Below are 22,264 nucleotides of genomic sequence, written 5' to 3'. Positions count from 1 at the left end.
GTGCTTTTTTTCATACGCTATTCAAGTAGGCATTGCCTGTACATAGTAACTAATTAAACAGTTGCAGCGTTTCTGCGATTACATGTATTTATAAACTTGAGTAAAAACTATTAAGTTGCGTTAACGTGCTTGACCTTGTGTTTATTTGCTTTACTTTTCCTGAATCATCTTTAATTGTCATAAACAGTTTAATAGGACAGCTTAATTGACAACAATTGCATTTGCCTAATGGAAACTAGTATTTAGATTGAAAGCACCATATTATGTACGATGTATACCATATTTCCCCCTACCTGTATATAGATGTAAAGTTTACTGGTCTCCACGTGTACATCGTCGACCTATTTTAGCATAAATTGAGAAATCAATCTTTAACACCGTTCCTTCGAATAGAATGCTCTTAAATAGAGATACGAGGACCATTCTCACGAACTTAATTAAGGAATGAGCTCACATGCACTTGGAGGCAATCTAAATCAGCGCGAAATTCACAGGGTCCGATACCTAAATTGGAACGGACTTTGACAGACTGTTTGTCGTAACGGCCATGTGTTCATCCGCCATGTTCGATATATGGAAAAAGCATGTTCTCTCTTAAACAAAATAGCAAGTAAAAGCCGCTCCTAATTCACTCTAATTTCCGGTACAGAAATAAGTTACTGAGTTAAGAGAGCAAAATATCAATTGTCCATTGGGTCGCCTAGATATGTTCCAATAGCTAGTCTTTTCGAGGTTTTTCATACTATTGACCGTTTTAAGCCTTTACATTTTTTGGAACTATTGGCCTGCTGTCAGCCTGCGATTTAATTAAGCCGATGGAATTGTTTGTACGTAGCATATTTGAGCGACACTTAGCGAGTTTGTACTTATCAATATCGCTTAATGCACGGTTACTATTAAAAGGTGTCAAGAAATGTGTCAAACTACTTTAAAAATGTTTTGTCAGTAGTCTCGATCCCGGCTTAAAGCTGCCATTGTACTGAATAGACATCACATTGAACTGACGCATGGCAATCAGGAACGACTCTAGTATATGTGGAAAGATTTGTTAAAATATTTTTTTATGTTTAGACCCAGTTTCAGAAACTAGGCATAGAACCCCCAATTTAGGCGCCGTACACAGTATATTGCAGTGTAAATTTATAGGCGAAAATTCACTGACTTTCTATTGTTCTACGAATCCTAAAAAATTATTTAATCGTCTTTCGAAGTTAGTTAGTTAGTAGATCCATTTATACATGTAGTAGAAGGTATCCATATTTCATTACATATGAGTAAAAATGCAAAGTGTAAACAAAGACATAGGTGCATCTGTGGCTTAGGGAGTGAGTAAAGCTAAGTGAGAAACGCGCTGAAAGACTGGAACTCGAGCGGCAACGAAGAAGCGTGCGCGAAAGCGAAAAACTAGCCGTCCTCGTAGTGGGGCTGATGGTGGGGGTGCTGCTACTAGCAGCAACGGGCGCGCAATGTTCGCTGCTCAAGAGACAGCGTTTATGCATTAGCTTTTAGCGGCTGACTCAGTCCGAGCCACGCAGGCTTCATGCTGAAGCTGCCCCAATCGATCGACTCACTGCTGCTCCAGCAGTCGCTGCCGACACCACACTCGGCCAAGGAAGTCACCTCGTGGGTTGGCGTTCACACGCAACATAAGGACAACGGGGCAAAATCCCGGTTGTCCGTAATTTTGCCCCAATCCTCGCGGCACTTTCGCTTGCCCAACACCAAATCCTTTGGTGGACTTCGGAACATAACAGACAGGCTATACTTATCGAATACGAACGGTAATGCCAACCAATGCACAGTTTGAAGTTACATGACATCGACCTACTCACTCAATATAAACAGCCTAACGGTAACCGTTATATGCTACAGAAGATGCATAAATATCACTATGCACAAGCGCGCCCGCAATCGACTATTAACACATATCGTATTGTTATATACATTGATGTACATGAAAGGCCATATCCAAAGGAATCAGCTCGAGATTGACTAAATTTGATCTTGCGGAGCTGGCCATCCACTAGGTAGTTCATACGCATTCGCTTGCGTCGATTGTAGTGTTTGGGATAGAGAAGCTTTGCGCCTAAAACTTTAAAAAAAAATTGAAAATGCGCTTCGTATATTGACTTCTTACAAATATTGATTTCAAAACACATATCAATGTATAAATGTAGATAAAAAAAAAGCTAGCAGTACATCAAAGAAACGTCGTATCACATGTTAGCTTTAGCATTCATTAAACTTCCAATTATCATGTGCGTCACTGATTAGGTTGCTGACAAGTTAAACAATCCCTGATTAAAAGGTCAGCTATCAGGTGCTGCGTAATTGTCATTTTTCTAATAGCGGTCAGTACTTTTCGAATAAGGGCTGTGTGCGTTTTATCAATCGGCCTTGATAGTTGTTACATGACTGTGAGATCATTTCTGGACAGTTGTCAACTAAATCGAAATACAGTGACTTTAGACCTCACATAAGCCGGCCCGCCAGCCAAACAAGCAAGTAACTAACTCAGGCGACGAACTTGGCCGCTGAAAGCCGCAATGTCTAACTACTGACTTTCCGGTCAAGCCAGCCCCCAAGATGCTGCTGTAGAGTGCGTTGCATTATAGTATAAAGTTGGCCCCAGGGTTCGTCCGCCTGCCGCTAGCGAACAACGGTGCTCGTCACCCTAGTACTGCTCTCTCTGACTGAGTTATACACGCACTCAGCCAAAGACACTCACGAGTTCACAGAAAGTTTTCCCGCATCGAGGTCGGAGACTTCGACCGGTCCCTGCTTCTCTCCTCTCAGGGGCTTTCAGGGTTTGTTGGTTTAAATGCGTTTTTGCTGTTGTTACTTGGCCTCGCTTCTTTTTCCCCTCTTCACTCTAGTCCGCGAGTAGCTGCCGCACTGTATCGCATACTCTCACTCACAAACATCGGCAGGGAGATACACACGCACACAGGCACACATCACATAAACACTCACGATGGCCGTGGACGTTTTAATAGGAGCAGTAGAAATAGCAGTCGTGTGTAGCCTGGGAAATGAAACGGGATCTTACAAGGGAGGCCGTCCGTCGGACGTACTGTTGCTGTTGGACGGAAGCCCGAGTATCAGACCGGATAGGGGGGACAGTGGAAGAAGGCTAGTCCCACCACCCTACGGTGAAGGCACTTTTCTAGTGTTAATGGCCCTCCCATGTTCGAGACAATACTAAGCCTCGTTTTATCCACTGGCCTCGAACAATATACGTACGGCTCCTGTGGATGGATCTACTCAATTTCCTCTTTTCAGCGTTGTGTCTTCACTACTTCGCTCGTTCTAAAACAACGATAAAAAAAAGGCTGCAGCGAAAAGGTTCCTTGCTGAACTTCATTCGCTTTTTATAGAAATTCTTCTCAGATATCTGTTGATGTGTCCCAAACACCGGACGATCGAAATACCCTAATAGCATATATTGTGACCATGGCTTTAGTATCTGCACTAATATTACAAAGTAGCTATATTCGAGGTAGAATCCAGATTAAACATTTGTATTATTTCAAATTATTTACATGCTTGCTTTCAGTTTAACTTACATGATATTATTATCATTATAATCCCGATACATCAAAACTTAAAATTTAATTGCGTACAGATTTCTTTCTAGATAAGCTAATAAAAAGTTATTTTGCTTAGTTTGTCCATCTGAGTTACAAGCCATCAACACACATGTATAGCGTACCGTTCCAGGCGCTAGCTAACGTGATAGTTTGGCTAAAGTCAATGGTTCGAAAGGAGTTCGACGTGGAAATGGATATGAAGAAACTATTACCGACAACGCCGGAGGGACATATGGAGGCTAAATAGCTACGAGGTCAACTGCGGGCACCTCATGGCGCTTTGTAAACTCCTGAGCCGAAAAGCTATGGAACGCTAGAAGACAAAGGTCGACCACTTTTAACATAGTACAAGCGATGATTCAATTTTTCCCTATCCATCGTTCATTTTTAGTTGTTCGGTGTAATTGGCAATGAGGTACGAATTCGACAGGCACCTATGCAGACGAAGTTTAAAATGAGGAAAAATATCGATATACTCGGCGCTGATGGTGTCGTATAATATGATATACAATACGACCGGCCCATTGGTCTTCTCTCAGTACGTCCACAGTGCCATTTTACGCCGTAGGTTCTGGGCTGGGCTGTCCAGCTTATAGCCAACAAAGTAATTCGCATTAGCGCTATCATCTACCAAGTAGTGTGCTGGCTCAGGCGCCCGCTGTGCGGACCGTCGTAAGCATCTCCCGGTATAGGGCTAAAAGCTAAGACAGAGAACGAACGGTTGGTTTTACTCGTAGTTTTACAACGAACAACAGCCAGAGATATAGCTTCATACAAATGGAATCTCAGTACACGAAGTTCGCTGTTCGACGTGCCTGGTTTTTCGCCAGGTTGCGCAGCCTGAAGTGAACGGTCGCAGTTATCGAAACTGCGCGGCCTTCTAGGCAGGAGATTCGAAGTGATGGTCGAAAAAGGAGGAGGACTCCCGGATGAAGTGCCTCTGGTGGAACAGCACCGATGGTACTCGTGATGGTGGTGGCAGCGATGACTGTACAGTTCCTAGAGAACGAACGCCTTACTGAAATGAGAGCGCGTCTCGTTTCGTCCTGTTTTATCCATCGTGAAGACGATGGTCGCTAGGGGCGCTTCAAGCAACAAGACCCCACAGCCCCGGCGCTCTAGCGTATGCCCCGAGACATCATGGATCGATCGATCGCACATTCGAGATTGGATGGATCGAACAAGAATTTCGATTGATGGATAACGACTCAGAGAGGAAGCTACGAGCTGCTGAAGTGGGAGACAGGAGAAGGCCGTGTGCGAGTCTAGACGTGCGAGTGCGGCTACGCCTGTTTGTCTGTGTGTCTAGGTGAGCGTCTGTAGAAAAGGGACTGGAAATCAAAATTGCTAAATCGAACTGGGGAGTGCGAATGAGAAGTAGAAAGAGAGAGGGAAACGAAAGAAGAAAGAACTGCGGGGCCGGTGGCTGCCGGATGGGCCAGCGTGCCAGAACGACCATTGTAAGGACGCTAACGCAGCCGGAAAATAGAATGATGCTGATGATCATGGTAGTGTTCATGCTGATGATGATGAAGGTAGCTGAGGCAGAGGAAACAGCAGCAGAAGCTGCCGTGGTTGTGGCCGTTAAGAGGGTCTTGTAGCGGGAAATTTGAAATAAGATGAAAAGTCAACACTGAATTGGATATAAAGAACCGGGGTTCGTGGAATTTGAGTTCGTGCGTTTTTTCGCAGATGATGGTAGACATATAGGACGATCGCATTACCATTGCTGTCTGCCTTGATCATCTTATATAAAAGCATAGATGAACGTACGTCCATGAGCCCGTTTGTTTCCAGCTATGTGCAATACTACATAAATATGTGTATTTATCGGATTCAACGGCAGGGAGCATAAACATGAAAGCAGTTCCGTAGTTGTTTTTTATCAAATAAATATTTGAGGAAACACTTTGCCCTAGATGGAAATCCTAAAGGATTCTTGAGTTGTTTGTGTTTTTAGGAGATCACGCTTGTTAATACCTGGAAGTACACTAAGCGTCCTTGGCTTGAAAAAGGGCTGATATGTTCGATTTATAAAATTACCATTGTAGACCTCTGTACGCAAAAAGATATGTTTTTATTGATATTCAGAGCAAACAATTGTTTCTTTTTGTAGCTTTTTACTATTGTATGACCTATAAACTTATAGGTTTTTATTAATTGCATTGAAAGACTATCAAAAGAGTGACGCAAGAGCGCTACCAAGAAGATTAAGAGATGGCTTATTTCAGTTTACCTCATTTAGGTGGGGCTTCGCACGTATTGCCGATGACCATATGTTTAAAATTATAATTATTAGAGCTAAGACATTCAAGTGGAAAAAAATTCTTATCTCGGCAATAGAATGCAGATAATCCTTTTCTAATAAGTTTTTAGCTGAATTTGACGAACCATTGCCTGATCAGTTACTTGAAGTCGCTAAAATTGGTCAACTTACTACACGAAGGCTGTTTCTGGATACCAATATGCAAGCTTACGTTGACTGTGTGAGCTTATGTGGAAGAGGTTTACTTTTTTTGAGTTTGACTTGTTGTCTGCGCAGCCTCTAGATAATAAGATATAGATTTACATACCAATGAATGCAACATAGATAATGATTCCATGCTTGCGTAAAGATACAACAATTAGTCTGCGTTTTCTTGATTACACTAATAAGGCCTCATTACGTATTAACACTAATTAGAAGAGCCAAAGATATCTCATTAAATGTGAAGCCATAGTCTTTCTTGCCTATCTTCAAAATTAATTATATGTAATAGCTATGCCACCTCAGACATGCTCATCTCTAGCCTACTGACATTCTCCAGTCGATTTGGATAGCGCACGCTCGAAAGAATAACCTTTCTCTTCTTTTCTACTCGATTCAGATGGCGAGCGAAAATCCAGGCAGCTCAGCTAGCAGCTTGTTGCCCTACTGCAATGACGGGCGCCGACTTTGAGGGACAGCCACTTCTACCGCAACGGTTGGAGCCACCGGTGCCGCTACCGCCGCCACCGACGACGAGCTTCAGCGGCCCCAATTAGTTGATCATTACCAGAATTTCCTCTCCCTGGCCCTTTTCGTCGCCCCATTGCATGGCTCGCCATCCCCACCTTCCCTGTCAATGTCCCTCCTTATAGGCTGTGCGCGCGTTCTCAAACCATCGCTATTGCTGTCACCGCCCTTTGCTTGCTTGACGTGAAGCCCCTTTTCTATCCCGTGTATCTGCCATCGCAGACCTCAGGCCTTGATGCCAGGATGCTGAGAATTTGCAGTGGATTTAGGAGAGACGAAGGAACATTGGAGGCGCCCTTGCAGCTCAACGCAGTGGGGCCTTTCTTTGAAAAGCATTCTTGCCCCTCACTTGGTCACTAAAGGACCCCAAAACACCCCAATCACACCTCCCTTATACAGCTAGTCCTTTCTCTCTCTCTCTCTCTCTCTCTCTCTCTCTCTCTATTCGGTTCCTTTTCGTAACCCCCCGTTCTCCCACCCTTTGCGCCGCCACTCTATCTCGCCATCGTCTCTCTCTTCCTCCTCCACTTTCCGTAATTAGGTGGCTGCTACTGCTAGGGGTACGCCGGTGCCAGTGCTTGGCTTTCGTTGTGGCTGGCCACCCGCCTTCCTGCTCGCCTTAACCGTGTCTCCAATCTAGCCGCCGTAGAACGCTGTGTGGTGCTGCGTGCTAGCGACTTCTACCATGCGCTGGAATCAGCCACGAACACGCGGCAATGGCGGCTGCGACGGCAGACATGAACGGTGGGCCGGGCGCTCGGTTGTCCGGGTGGTCCGCAGTTAGCTGCCTCAAGCGCCCACAAACGGCAGGCAGCACTAGAGGCGGCAGCTGCAGAAAGAGGCTGGTAGGAAAGCAGTCGCTCTTCGAAGGCGGGAACTGATGGGTCGAGTGATTGGGTGGGTGGGTGGCTGTGTAGTTAGGGCTCTACCTAAGGCTGGCCAAGGCCCTGGCCAGCAAGGAAGCCTTGCGGAGCTAAGGACGGGTAAGGGAATTAGATGGGAGATAGTGGGATCGGGGAGGGCAAGAACGGCGCTGGCAGAATCGCCAGTAGGATGCCCCGAACAGAGAGAGAGAGAAATAGCGTGTATGCTGCGTAGTGGTAAGGCCTCTGAGTGCTAATTAGGAGGTCCCCAAATTCCCTAGTGCTCCCCTAGCCTACCTCGGCCGCCCCATCGGGCCCGCCTCAACAAACCAGCCAGCCGCTGGTCCAATTAGGCTTAACGCACTACCACGTAAAGCGTTGCTGCGCCACAACGCCAAAAAATCGGTGGAGGAGAACGTCGGAGAAACTAACGAGAGAAACACAGTCTGTATGCGCCTGTACCATAGAAGATAAAAGGAGAGAGATTGAAGCTAGCTAGCGAGAGACTTTCAGCGTGTTACTTGCCGCCAGCCTGCTGGGCGGTCTGTCGACCACGCGATTGTTCGTTTGTCCACGGGCAAATCCTACTATGACGGGCCCCTCCCGTTGTTTCCACTGTCTCCACACTAGCAACCTATATCGGAAGCAGAGGAAGTGCCTGTGAACGTACGCGTTTAGAAAGCGAAACAGTTTTATTGACACGGATGGAACTGTTTGTCATTGCGACCTTTCATATCGATATCGGCGTATAGATACGCTAAGTACGTCAAGTCGTAATCCAGCGTACACCGTTTAGCTGAATCTCGACTACGATTGTCACTGCAGTAGTCATCGTTGGGCACCGAATATAGCACGCTAAAAAAAAACTTATTTGAGGTCTTCATCTAACTGATATTCAATTCTTTGCCAAAGCACCATGAAATTGGAATACGTGAAACGAACCCCAGATATCTAATTATCTCACTAAATGAAACGTTTAACCAACAGGGTTCTTATAATAATTTTCATATGCGGTTGCAAATGGGTGGAATCGCCTAAGAAGCCAACCATGTACGCACGACGCGCTGGTCAGAAGGGGAAATTGCCTGTGACTTCTCCGTTCTTTGTTTCCTCCATTTCAGCTGAATACCTATATTATTAGGAACAATTCCTTCTTAGCAAGGTTAGCGGAAACAGCTTTTTATGGACTCACAGTTTATTAACCTTGACATTAATTAAGATCAACTGGCGTAATCGTTTTCAATGTCGCAGTGGTGATACTTTCAATATTTATAAATTATTTTGATTAGCGATCAAAACACATTCCAGATCCTACAAGCAATTAGACAGTAAGGTTCAGTTTCGTCGTTTCCCGTTATCCTGCCCCTTAGCCACCTTACTATGGCATATTTGTCAATTACGGCTGGCTCAGTGCCATGTGCCGGTCGGCGCCGATCAGGATGCACGAGCTAGCTTAATCATCGAATACGGCGGTGACGGTAGTGACTTGCATTAGGTCGTTTTTTCTGCCGAGGGCACCGTTGACTCGGAGCCATCCTGCCAGACGACCTAGCGCGTCGGTCTCCGTTAGAAGCAGTGCTCCTTCCTTTCTTCTTCGTACGCTTCGCCAATCTGATCACACAACGCAGTGTTCCAGTCAGCTAGAACAAGGGGACGCAACCCTCTCTTTCTCCGACCAGCGTAGGTCGCTCCTGAAACCCTCGACTTAATTTCCCCCTGCTTGACCCCACCGAGTTTCTTTCACCCATTCGTAACATAGCCCCTCATCTTAGGGCAGGGGTGTAGCATTAAACGCAAGAAAAAGAAAGAACGGCCAGACGAAAGACAATTAGGCTTAACCACGGATTGCCTTTTGCTGGTTTCGCGCTATTTCGGTGCTTGCTGATTGTCAATGACATACCCCCTTACCTCGTCAGCGTCTACTATAGGAAGCAAGCTAGGCGAATGTGTGTAGGACGGGTTGTGCAAGGAAATTGGCAGGATTTAGGCGATCTCGCTGAGCCCAAGAAATACACTGTAGTACTCTATTTTTCCTTATAGGCAAGTGTTATAAAAACTTCTCGTTAAGCCGAAGCCAACGAAGCAAAGGACTCGATGCTGCCATATCTATGGATTTATTTATATACAAATTAGCTTTTTCTAGCTGCAAAGTTGATCTGTGCTAACCTTGATCAGTGATAAACTATGATATATTCTCGACTTAAACCAGAAATGTTCTTAAGTGGCAGATGACCGAACACAAAACACCATCTTATTTCAACGAATTTTTGATACTTCAATTTTGAAGTTGGCTTAAATAGCAGAAGCCGTAGACCGCTTCTTTGGCATTTCGCTTTCCAGAACTATGTTCGATGTTAGCGGTCAAACTTTATCTGAGTGGTGTTGTTGCAAAACCCAATTAGAGTATGGCTTCCGTCAGCTTAAAGCGACATGACAACGCTAAGCTCGGGAGAGAAATGGTCGTCAGACGAGTGAGCAGTCTATAGAGGGCACAAGGATGCTTGCTCTAAGACCGTTTTGTAAAGGCTCGGCTTAAGTTAATTAGCAGCAGTAACAACAGTTGAGGGCAGTAGAGAGAGTAAGATCGGCGTGGAGATGACAGCGGGAACGAATGTTGCCATTTAAAACTTCATTTTGTTATTGTTGTTGCTTTAGCTATTATTACATCTGTAAAAGCTTTTCAGCCACAACTCGCCGACGAGCTCCTTTCTTCCTAATTTCCTTATTCAGGTCCGGAGAAAAGAACCGGCTTTAAGGAGGCTTTCAATACGAAGTACCATTTATATGAAAATCATTTGTTGTTACCCGACGAAGCGGCTTGTGGCTAAATTTAGATATCCGAATTATATCAAGTGCAACTGCTGAGCAGCTAATACAGTTTTTATCCTCAATACAATTTATCTCAAAGTAATATGCAGTTCTCTCTCTCTCTCTCTGATTATACTTTACTATAATTTATATGTGTTTCCTTGAAACTAAATATTTCATCTAATTGCATAATACAATAGGGACAAGTTTCGTTTGCGCCTTACAGAGAAACCAAGATAAATCTTCTTTCAAATGAAAACCTGCTTTAGACTCTTGGACATAACAAATGCCACATATACATACGTATAGTCCAAACGGAAACGTGGTCTGCGGGCCGAGCTTCTCTATTTCAGGAAAAAAGATATGTAAGCTTGCTCGAATTGTTAATACTTTTGTGATTTTCGCGGAAGCACGAACATACGATTACTTGACGAGATTTGTTGGATATCAGTATTTGAGTATACACACTGTGTCATTTTCGCCGGTATGTTTGTATATACGTGAATATGTGAGGTGACCAAATTTGTCCTGGCAAAAGAATCGAAATACAACCCAGCCGCCCGCCGCCGGGACGTGGGTATCGAGCTGTGAGAGAGCGACTGCTTAGGGGTCCAGTTGATTAGCAGTAATTAAGCTGCGGCACCCATCCCCCGATGTTAGTTCGCTAACTGGCCTGGGGCTACAACGCCCCTTCCTCCCCGTCAGCCTCCAGCATGGTAAAAGCGACCACCGGGCGATGCACTTCTTCGCCTGCCTTTTCATCGGGCGCCATTCTCTATAGCGGTGCTTCTGCCTCTGACTCACGACGACGACGACGACGACTAATTAGTCGACGTCTCTCTTTCTCCCGTTCTGTCCGCTTCGATGTGCAAGTACGACTCGCAGCATCCCGCCATACACTTGCCCACCCCCTCCAGTTGCCAACCGAACTCTAACCACCCCGAACACAGCAGCAGCAGAATTTCCTGTGAAAAGGTTTAGAGTCAGGGCATCTAAGCGTCGTGTACACTTTTAAAGATTGCCGCCGGACACGGATGAAGCGGGCATCTGCGGCAGCAAGCAAGCGACCACTGCTTCTGCCAGTTGTTGGCGATGATACCGCCGTTGAGAAAAGCGAGCGGTGGAAGAAGTTGCAGGAGGGAGAATGTGGGGCGCAAAGTCGCTACATAGACGTGAGAGGTCTCCTCATCTGGGCAAGCAAAACTGGGATTCTTGTTATCGACGCCCGGGCAGTGTGTTGCACTTTTATCGCCGGACCATTACCATATCGATATTTAGTATGCAGTAGATGGTATCTACAAAAATGCCCATCTTTAACTTTCTGCCACAAGGTGATATTATGCATGTGTGTGTGTGTGTGTGTGTTTGTCAATTTGGGAGCCAACAGATGTTTTTATGGCGTATTGCTATAGCGAATCGAGCTGTATCTGTTAGGGGCCAGCCGCGATAAGAGGTAACGGAACCATTTTGACCGAAACAGATTCCGCTGAAGACGCAGGCTTAAATGCACATTTGTGTATCAAGGCTTGATTTGCATGGATATTGGAAATCAGTTTTTATATGCTTCAGTTTTACTTATACTGATGCCATTCAGTGCATTGAGCAGACGCTTCATACTCAGCTTCGGATCGTTACGAAGCAGCTAATTGATATTAAAAGGCAACAAATATTATTTGAATTGGCAGTCGTAGACTAAAAAAATAATGGTAGTATAAGCGTCGTTAGTTTCGTCCACGATTACGACATTCAACTGTAATCGTAGCTTCAGAGTATTTCTTCCCGAGCAAGGCACTCCGATCTTCACTCATTTATAGCCCGGTGCATTCGCTGAATTACATGTATATCAATGCTAATGCAATTGTTATTTGTTTGGCAAACTTTCGATTCTAGTAGTTAGCAAATGAAGATACTTAATGAAAAATGAACGTCGCCTGCAAATAAAGAACAATGGCCATGTTTGTTTTGGGACGAAGTTGACTCGCGACGATCAAAGCAGATAACGTTAACTTCACTAATTAATCTCAATGCGTAAATCGTTAGTATGGATAGATCTGAACGTATTAGAGCGTAGTGTTTGATATGTGGAAATCAGCTAGATGTAGCGTTAGTGTACGGTGTATAATTAGTATGACGCGCTTTGATTACGATTTATGCTACCCTAATAATCTTTGCGCAACGTTTGCAAGTGGCTCTCCTGCAGAAAAAATCTCTCCAACCATTACCCTTATCGTCTTATTGGTCATAGCTTTCATTGTTACAGCAGTGGTCTCAACATTTGACCCAAATGGCTACCCTCGTTGGCGAAAATATTGTTATCGCATCAGCCTACAAATGCGTCGGATCAATGTTCCGGTCTCATGGCTATGCAATACGTGAATCTGCTTCGAGCGCCTTACGACAACGTTTGATACGGCCTCAAGCCGGGCCTCCGGACGAGCCAGAAGGGTGCTCGCAGATCGGCCTCGAAGCTTTTCCCTATCCGATTCGCTCTAAAATTTGCGATGGGCGCAATTGCACGCTCCGAGTGTTCGGGAGCCAGTCGCATGATCATTATTGAATTACGAACAAAAGTTAGTTGAAAAAGAAGTCGACCGTTGCTACAGTCGTTATTTTTTTTTTATCACCGTGTAGCATGTTTCTCCAGAGATGAACTCAGGTAGAGGAAATATCTAAGGCATTTTTAAGTCTCGTCCTTGATCCGCGCGTAGATGTCAATGTCGCCTGACAAAATGCGTCTAAAGGAAATAGATCAGGAAAGATTTCCTGCGGGAATTCTGACGTGTCTCTCGCATCGTCTAAGCAAAAATAGTTGCCTCTAGCACGAAGCGGACCTGTTATTCACTCATCAGTCCCCACGGCTCCACCCTCTGCCGTTGCAATATGTCAGTGAGTATATGGTGAGTGACAGATCGAAACCCACATGAAAGGTCATAGTAGAGAACTATTAGCTCACTCTGATTTACTGCTATTAGAAACCCAATCGGGCTGAGTTCTCTGGGGTTGGAAGCTGGGGTTGGGATCTTTCACCTGCGATGGACATTGGTGTTCTAGTAAATTGCTTTGTCAACATGTCATCGACCCAGGATATTTAAGTGTAAAGATTGAGAGAATGGATGTTTGAAATGGTTTTGTAACAAGCGCAGGTCCTCAGCCAGCTTCGCGGTCTGCATATAATACCTCATTAAATATTCGAACGATTACTTTACCAATGTTTAGCGTTATCACCCGTTACTCTTGCTGAATGGTATTGATCAACGATTGGAGACGCCAACGAAGATCACACATTCGCTACATAGAAACGACCGGTTCTGACTGACGAAATTGATAAATTATGTGCGATAAACAACTAACTTAGGTGAGAACTCATCGAACGTAAATGTATACGATAATCAACTGCTGTAATTATGTAAATTATTACAGTCATCTACCATCTCTGACGCTTATTCTATGACTATTTTACTCGATCGGTTAACGATATCCACCCTAGATCGCCGATATGGCGGCCCGGCCTGATCATAACTAATTGTAATGTACTAGAAAAAGTATCTGGCGAGAGCTGACTGCAAAAACGAATGTCCCTGAATTCGGTGGCGGTAGTGGGGTGTGGATTGACGCCAGATGCTAGACGGCTAGGAAGGTATCACCGTTCACTATATTTCATTTTATTAACTTCTGGCCGCCGCCTTGCGTCTCTACTTTGAGGTGAAGTTCATTTTTGCCATCATTGGTGCCGCTGCTGCTGGTTCAGCATTATAATTGCGCATTCCTTCGCTTTGTATTAAAAGCGTACCCTTGTACCAGTGCTATGAGAAATTCCTATCGGGTATTGAACATCGGCTACGCTTCTTCCAGCTCCTCATACTATTCAAATGTGTTGGGAATTAGTTCGAAAATGAAAAAAGTGCACCAGCAAATTCGTTCATTTGCTACAGGAATCGATGCTTTATAGATAATGATAGGCGAAAAGGTGACACAAATCCCTAAGCTAGTATTTGTAATCAAATATGTTTTTTTTTTTTTTTTTTTTTTTTTTTATATACTGCATAATGTAGAGAAGATATCGAGACAAGTAGATTGGCTACATCTAAAATATACGAAATTCGTCAGATTTATCGAACCTTTATAAACATGAACATGTACGCGCGAAGAGATTGAAGATTAACACATAATGATTTCCAGCCGGACCCTGCCTTATGGGATGAAGTTTAGGGTGATATTCAAGATAATAAACAAAAACTCAGATTGCAGCTGCACTTTTTCTTCTTTTTTCGATTTTTCATTTGGCCATCGACCTTTTACTAGTAGTTTACGAAACTAGTAGTATATCAGTAACCTGTCTAATGTCCTTTCTCTGCATAAACATAAGACAGGAATATGTGGGTTACGCCAACCGGTAGTAGGTGATGCTAGCGACTGAAATCGTTGCTTAGAAATGATTTTATCCTCTGCTGTTCCCAGCGACGGGCGCAGGCGGAGCATTTCAAGATCAACTCTGACAAAACAAATTATAACTTGAACTTCTTTATCGGCCTTCGACTAACGGCTGGCGATGGATCGGTATGTCTTCTCAGCGAATCCCAAAATTGTTTACAATCAATCAATATCCCCTGATGAACGAAGTTCGCATTCGTGCTTGTGTGGGCCTGCCTTCCCCAAACCTCACTATGGGGTTCAGCTCTCTTACCTCGTAGCCCAAGGTAGCGATCCTTTTGTGTGTATTAAGTAAGAAATAGAATTTTATTTGCCAAAGTAATAGAAATTTAAGTGAAGTCGAATAGTAGGTCCTGGGCTGATCAACGCTCGTTTGATTTAATGTAATTAGATAAGAGAAGGAAACTTGAAGCCACTTGAAAGTAAATGCGTACAGCGTAGAATGTAACGAAAATGAAGTGTCTGGAAACGTGGACGGATCATTATGATAATTAAACTTCGCCGCATCAGATCTGCACTTCAACATTATTTGTAAAGACGTATTGTATTAAATGTAAAAACTAAAAGATGGACACGTTAAGCAGATCTTTGACAAGGATGATTGCATATCGAGATTATTCTCATATTTCCATCAAACAACCTTTACTATTGCCGATGCAGTATTGAGCAAACATGATGTGTTTCTTTTGACACATTAACACGTATGAACCAGCTGGGGCTGGAGATACATCGTTGTACACACGTATATCTTGTTCGTTAATTACGAAAATCAAAGCTGTAACCTTCACAGTCATGTTTATCGTCTTTAATAACATCTCTTGTCTTTTAATAGCATGTCGAATACATCTATATGTATGTATATCTATATATATCTGGATAGTCGTCCATGCTCTGTTAGCTTCGGCATGTTACCATACTTTGTACGGTAACAAAATTGCCGACAAATTTTTAAAGGCCATCATTGTATCGTGTTATATATAGCAGTCGGGAGCAACATCAACCATTGCGTTTCTTTTCGCTGGTAGCAGCCGCAATGCCGATGATGACTTAATATGGCTGAGTGGATCCCTTGTGGCTTTGCCGCAAAGGCGAGACTATTTTTGCCCGCCTATAGCCTATGCCACTACCGTACTGGATCGTCGTCGTCGTCGTCGTCGTGCAGCGAAGGGATATGCGAATGCCGAATTAGACAACGAGGTCAGGCCGGCGGTAGGCACACAGTATGGCGGCGCACCGGGTAGCAATGTTGCCGTTGTTGGTCATTAGTAAAACGATCTCCGTCGTCATATCGTATGGTTCTGTCTCGGTGCGCTTGTCACTCGCAACTTTTTTTGGCTTCAGTCTGTGTCCCTTGCTTTATGTTTAACACTAACGTGCCTACGTATGGCGCAACATAAACAATGAGTGTATATATCTATACATCACCAGTCTTTTTAACTTAACAGATGATCGTTATTATACGGATTCCGTATTTAACAGTGGCGCTAACAGATATTTAAGTTCACAGGCATAAACAGGCCATATTTCATTAACATAATAGTTTACTGTTATTGCCATATTTATCAATAGCAGTATCTTTCTGAATGATATATATTACGATAATTTATTACAATGACATTTATAAGTTTGCGATCTTTCAAAAAGTTTAGCTTATTATCATTTTATGGCTATAGACGGGTTCCTATTCCGCGTCTAACCCACTGATGCTAGAGCGATCACAAGTAATATATCATTCCGGTAATTGTGTCGAATCTACTGTATGATATATACAAATATCATTCGGTTCGGCGCTTTTGTACTTTATTATAGTTTGTTTATTTTACTTAGCATTTGGTTCTTGCAGCTGTTGATTTCGTACGTAATTCGTTTTTTTTTTGCTTTGTTTTTTCATGTTTTTGTCGGCTTCCGAGTGGCAATTATATCGATTATATCGTCTTCTTCTATTTGTCTGTTAGATCTGTGTGTGCCTTTGGCAGTCCGATCTCGGGTGACAAAGACAGAGGTGTTACATGCAGCACCACCATCAGCACTGTAGCCTGAGGATCAAGCGGGGGTGCAAGCAGGGTCTAAGAACCATTCTTATTTGAAAGACTTTCCTTCAGACTGTCACCTGCCGTTGTCGTTCATTTTACCGATCCACGACTACAGACAGTGTGACCTAGCTGTGCCAACGACTCTTGGCCTTTTTCCTTTTTGCATCGAGCTTCACAGCCTCCCGCAGCCTTAAGTCCTCCCTTCTTATTTCCCAACCAGTCACCAGTCGCGCACACTATCAACCTCTGACGCTTCTTCCAATGAGATGGGTCCATTTTAGAACGACTGCCCTGTCTGCTTTTAGAGGGAGTGGGGAGTATTTAATATTATCGCGTCGTTGTACGAATGGAAGCCCTCTGCCGTCGCCGCTTTTCGCCATTGAGACCAAACCTAGACCCTTTTCCACTTCTCCCCAGAAAGCCCCGAGAGAAGTAGCGACGTAACCTAGTCGACAGTAGTCGCGACGGGTATGCTGCTGCTGCTGTCGGCGACAACGACGATGACGAGGACGACTCGATCGACTGTTATTGCTTCGACCTTCTTTCTCTCGATGTACGGCCGTTCGGTGCCTCTTCGGACGAGAAACGGCAGGAAGCACAGAAAGATTGGCAGCGGCGGCAGCAGCCGACCAAAACAGACCGCGCAGCCATGCAGTAAGACTGGCAGAATGAGGCAGCAGTAGCAGCGGAGAACCACAGCATTGAGTGCCCCTAGCGTTGTCGGGGGTAGTGCTGATGGTGGATGCGGACTGGAGGAGGGAGTCAGCAAACGAACGGGGAGGGTAACAAGAAAGAGGGAGAGAGAAAAAAGGAAGAGGAAAACCGGCGAAAGCGTGCGCGCGCGCGTCGCACAACTGCTGCTTCTATTGCCATCACCACCGCTGCCGCTGCTGGGTGATATTAATTCGTCGTAGTTGTGCCAAAGCGAAGGACTGTTGGAATGGGGTTAGTAGAGGGGCTGTACCGATCTTAGATATCTGGTAGAGTCGTGGCAGGGCGGGAGGGCTGGAAGCGACGGGGCCAAAATTGTGGGGGGAAGCCAATAAGTTTATTAAGAAGATTCCTATAGCTGCTCCGGCTGCCTTTACCGCGATCGCCGTCGTCTCCGTCCTTTTTACCGCCGTCCATTTCTCTCCATTCATCTCCCCGTGTGTGCAACCTCTCTCAGCCTATTGGCATCGGCAAAAGATGAGTGGAAGCTGGTTAGTGGGTAGTTGCCGAAGAGGAGATTGGACCGAACGAGCGACGGGGGTGCTTCGACTCAAAGAACGAACGGTTGCCGAACGAGTGAGTGAGCCGCGAGCAGAGCGCGGCGCGCGTTGCCTGATTGACATGCTATTTTAATAATGCAATATTTCCTAGCTCTTATTTGCTTATACTCTTTCTCTTGCGTCTGCTCTCTGCGTCCACGATCGCGGCTGTAGCTTGGCCGTGGTTCCGACCCATCCCAGTTCTTTACTTTTCCTGGAATCGCCCACCCCTCGCATCTCGATCCGTTCGTTATTACTAACGATCGTTAGCGTGGCTCGGCCGTCGAACGTTGCTTGCCGCGTAAATCCTAGTCAGACGTGCCCGATCGTACACATATCGTTTATACATATATGTACATGTGTATATACGGTGATGTCAGGATATTTCAGGAGAGATTGTATTTCTATAGTAGTTTTTATTTCCGCATGTAGCAAGTAGATGGTGTAGTTTTGCTATATAGTCAACAGGATTTTCCGTTTCAGTATGCTCATGTATTTCTTTTTGTTTCCGTTTGATTTCTCAACTCAAGTTAGCACTACGTTTCAGATTATAAATACGACAGTTTAATAAAATAAATAATGATAGTAACAATGCTTGTTATTCTTATTATGGAAGTGCATCAAAGAATAGAGTACGAAGAAGTAATGCTATATCTTGTAGATAACTACAATTATATTAATTGCATCTTCTCAGCATTTAATATCAACCATAACTTACAGGCACCATCATTGCTTCACCGCTATCGCGGTTATCGTGTGCGGGCCACGATTAGATTTTGCTGCTACTGCTGCTGCTGCTGCTGCTGCTGTTATTGCTACAGGTAGAGAGGGGTTTCGCACTGCTCGGAGGGCAAACGTGTAGTATAATAAATGTGGAGGAGGATGCAAGAAACATTAATTAAAACTTTGTGGCTGGGTGTGCGTGCGGATGCACAGACGCTAACGGCAAACGGGAGTGGAGGGCACACACAACCGTCACCGGCACGCGATTTAGACGGCGCTTGCCAACATAACATGACAATACATACAAGATTCACCATAAGCACTGTTATTATACTAATTATTACTGCTCGGTCGCGATATGGGTTTATGGGGGCCTATCGGAACAGTCCATGGCGACGTTGCTAAGATTATAGCAAACAATCACCGCTGTCATACTAATTCGAATGGGAGAATAGGAGCAATATCATCTAGTCCAAGACATCGACGACATTATAGTGCAATTATCCTATAGTTACTATTTATCCCCATGCGTTAACTTACTTAGGTCGATGAATTAATTTTCCGTTCGGATTGCAGGTAACAGAGCAGGCGGAGAGAATGTTTAATTGAATCTGTGATCACTTCTTGACGACAATTGTTACTAATGGAACATGGATATCATGAACTGGATACATGCTTCAGGCGATTCTTTCTCAGTCTTGTTACTCTGTTATTAATTAAATTAGACGGAAAATAAGACGTTTTTATGTCCAACACGTTTACCCACCTGTTTACTGTCGCGCTGAAGTTCAGGTATTTGTTGATCAGTTAGAGATGATGGTTTGTAATATCCAAACAAATGCGAGTCGAATCACTAGTATGTAGTTACTCTACTTTATCGTCTACTATGCGTGACAAGATATCTTAGACAGATGCCAAATCTGCTCGCGCATTCAGTGTGACACTTTTTTAGGCGGTAAAATTCGATTCCGATTGTTCTACAAGTGTTCGTCCTTTTTCATGTAGACCGCTATCTCATTCAAAGCGCAAAAACGTGTTGTTTACCATGGGTCTGGGTTGCCACGTCCTTCTAGCCGGTTCTCGGTTCGCGCGCTTGCTAGCTTGCGCAAGCTACTAAACGCTTTAACACACTTCAAGGCGCCTAGAACCCTGGTTGTTTCGTTCTTCGGATTGAGCCACAATTACGGCAAAATGCAGACCAACCTGAATTATTTAGGTAGTTGACACTGTCGTTTATCTCCACTATTTATCGTGTCCATTCTTTCGAATGTCCGCACGCTTCTATCCTAACAGCGGTTAGCCAAACGAGTACTGTGGTGCCGGATAAAATCACTATAGATTTTCAACCTAACCCGATAGTTACCCTTAACCGTCCACTAAAGAACAACTATTTTATTAGGTCTAAAATAGCAACAGGAACATTGATCTGGTACATCAATGCTTTGCTGTCCTTCGTCGTGCGCTCGTGCGATGCAATGCAATGTCCACGTCCGTCGTTTCGGGTGGTGACGGTAGTTAGTCGTCAGGCGGTCAGGCAGTCTGTCTGCGCGGCGAAGCCCCGCGGCCAGTGTTCTCTCCCGATCCAATTTGAGTTAGCGAGCCCGCGGTGGTATAACACCCTCTCCCTTAACCGAGGAGAGGGGAGCAACTCTCTCCATGGAGTTCGGATTCTCTCTCAAAGACGCGCTTCCTCTTTCCCCGAACCTCCCCCCAAAGGAGAAACAGCGAACATTTGATAGTGGAAGCTAAGTTGTTGAATCTGCGAAGATAATAACATTCTCCTTGAGAGGAATACCGACGTAGGAAAAGTAAGTGTCACGTTTTTCTGAGAGGAACGCTTCAACATTACAATGCCGCATCACCTACGCGACGCAATGTTGTCGCGTATCAGGAATGCAATGAATCGCAATATAGAATAGTAGGATCTATTCGGAAATGTTCTTCGGCATTGAAAAAATAATCGCTTAAGGAAGTATTTACATTTAAGTGTGAAACTCTAATATAACATCACAGTCATGTTTTCATGTTATAGTGAATAGCTCGAATCAGAGGTCGGGTCAGCGGTTAGCCGTATCTAATTTGTTTTCTAATAGGAGCGGCAGAGATGTTGTGCACCTACCTACTCAAGTGATATCCGTCTGCTTGGCACCAGTATATCAATCCGGTACTGGAAATATGAGGTTTGATCGATAATAATGACACCTTATTCCATTCTCAGATAGCACCTGGAAGGTAATTCTCTCAGTAGTAGTAGGTCGTTTACGCGTTTGCTGCGTCGAATAAGGTGGACTTTGAATTGGATCTCGAGTCGATCGCGTTTGTTTCGATTACCGGTCATAACAGCTGGACGCCGTTTCCGCGATGGCAAAAAAATACAGAAATATGTCTCCCCATAGAAGCCCCGCATGCAGCCTAGAGTTTGCAACCAACAATCCAGTTCTCAACTTTGAGAAGAGGATACAATTGATTGTCAATCAACTATGCTATCAATAAAAGCTCAGAAAAAAAAACATGATAACTTTATTGTGATCTTTGATTAGCTAGTCCAGTCAGTTATTCGGCCAAATAATTATGCTGTATTAATATCACTAGAAAAGTTAACACAACTCTAAACATTTGGCGAGACACATGACCTTAGAGAAAGTTACTGCATACGTCGGAGTCACTCCGTGTCTGCCGAGATGTCAGTGCTTTACCGTTACAAGGCACCATTTTAATGTTGGAAAATTGTCGTTCTTAGCCAGAGAGGCGCTACCAACTCCTATAATGTTCGGTTTTTTGTGCTGGCCCAGATTTTCCAAGCTGTAATGGTACGCTCAACGCCGTATGCCCAAATGCTACGTCATACAACGATTGAAACACCCTGTCCCGTGCAACAGCGTCGAACCTAGTTGACTCGATATTCTATTGCTTAGTGCTTCTTGTAGCAGCGGGGCCCAATGAATCAAAGGAAGTGATCGATATTAGGCCATCACTGGCCGAAGCGTCATATGAAAGTTGAAAGGGTAGTAATGATAGAGGAGCGCCACATCAGCGATCGTGGCTTGCGTGGCCGGTCGATCATTGATCACTGCAGCAAACTCACAAAAAATTGCAGCTTCTTATAACTAACGAGACCGGATTGATTAATCGTCTCGTGTCGCCAGCTTCTTTGGCCAATAAACGAGGACCGTCCATGGGAAGGTGAGCGCAATCGGAGTCGGTCGAGAAGGAAAATCCTAAGGCCATCTGCATATATGGTGTAGATGTGTTTTTCCTTCTGAACTCACTTCTTCCGGAGCAAACTCGACCGGTTTCCACTTACAAGTTTCTCGAGGACACGATTGTCTACTAACTAAACCCTATCCAGATTTTCTTGTAGCAATCCAATATACATATAACCTCATTGCCCCTCAGTTTTGCAATTTTTACTAAATTGAAGCCATATAAGGAAGTGCAAGCGTTCATTCTGCACATATTGAACTACTAGTGCCATTAATATTAGCTCTGATAGCTAATACGGTTGGTGTACCTAGCGGTAGTTCCTGATGAGAGATCACAAAAGTAGTTACGTTTTCTTTCAAATATAAGA

The 22,264-nt window shown here is 44.3% G+C and overlaps 1 protein-coding gene across 1 annotated transcript in view; it reads right to left on the bottom strand.

The window, feature by feature from the left end:
* The window catches only part of LOC111260481 (LIM domain only protein 3), a 57,183-nt gene extending 36,918 nt beyond the window's left edge, over positions 1-20,265 (bottom strand). Inside the window, exon 1 of the mRNA XM_022833288.2 lies at positions 19,460-20,265. The gene's annotated coding sequence lies outside the window, so the exon portion shown is untranslated. The remainder of the gene's footprint in view (positions 1-19,459) is intronic.
* Positions 20,266-22,264: the final 1,999 nt, after the last annotated feature.

Source organism: Varroa jacobsoni, unplaced genomic scaffold (genome assembly GCF_002532875.2).
Source record: "Varroa jacobsoni isolate VJ856 unplaced genomic scaffold, vjacob_1.0 scaffold_444, whole genome shotgun sequence".
Lineage (NCBI taxonomy): Eukaryota > Metazoa > Arthropoda > Arachnida > Mesostigmata > Varroidae > Varroa > Varroa jacobsoni.
The sequence above is the reverse complement of the archived record's forward strand: the minus strand, read 5'-3'. Positions and strand labels throughout refer to the sequence as shown.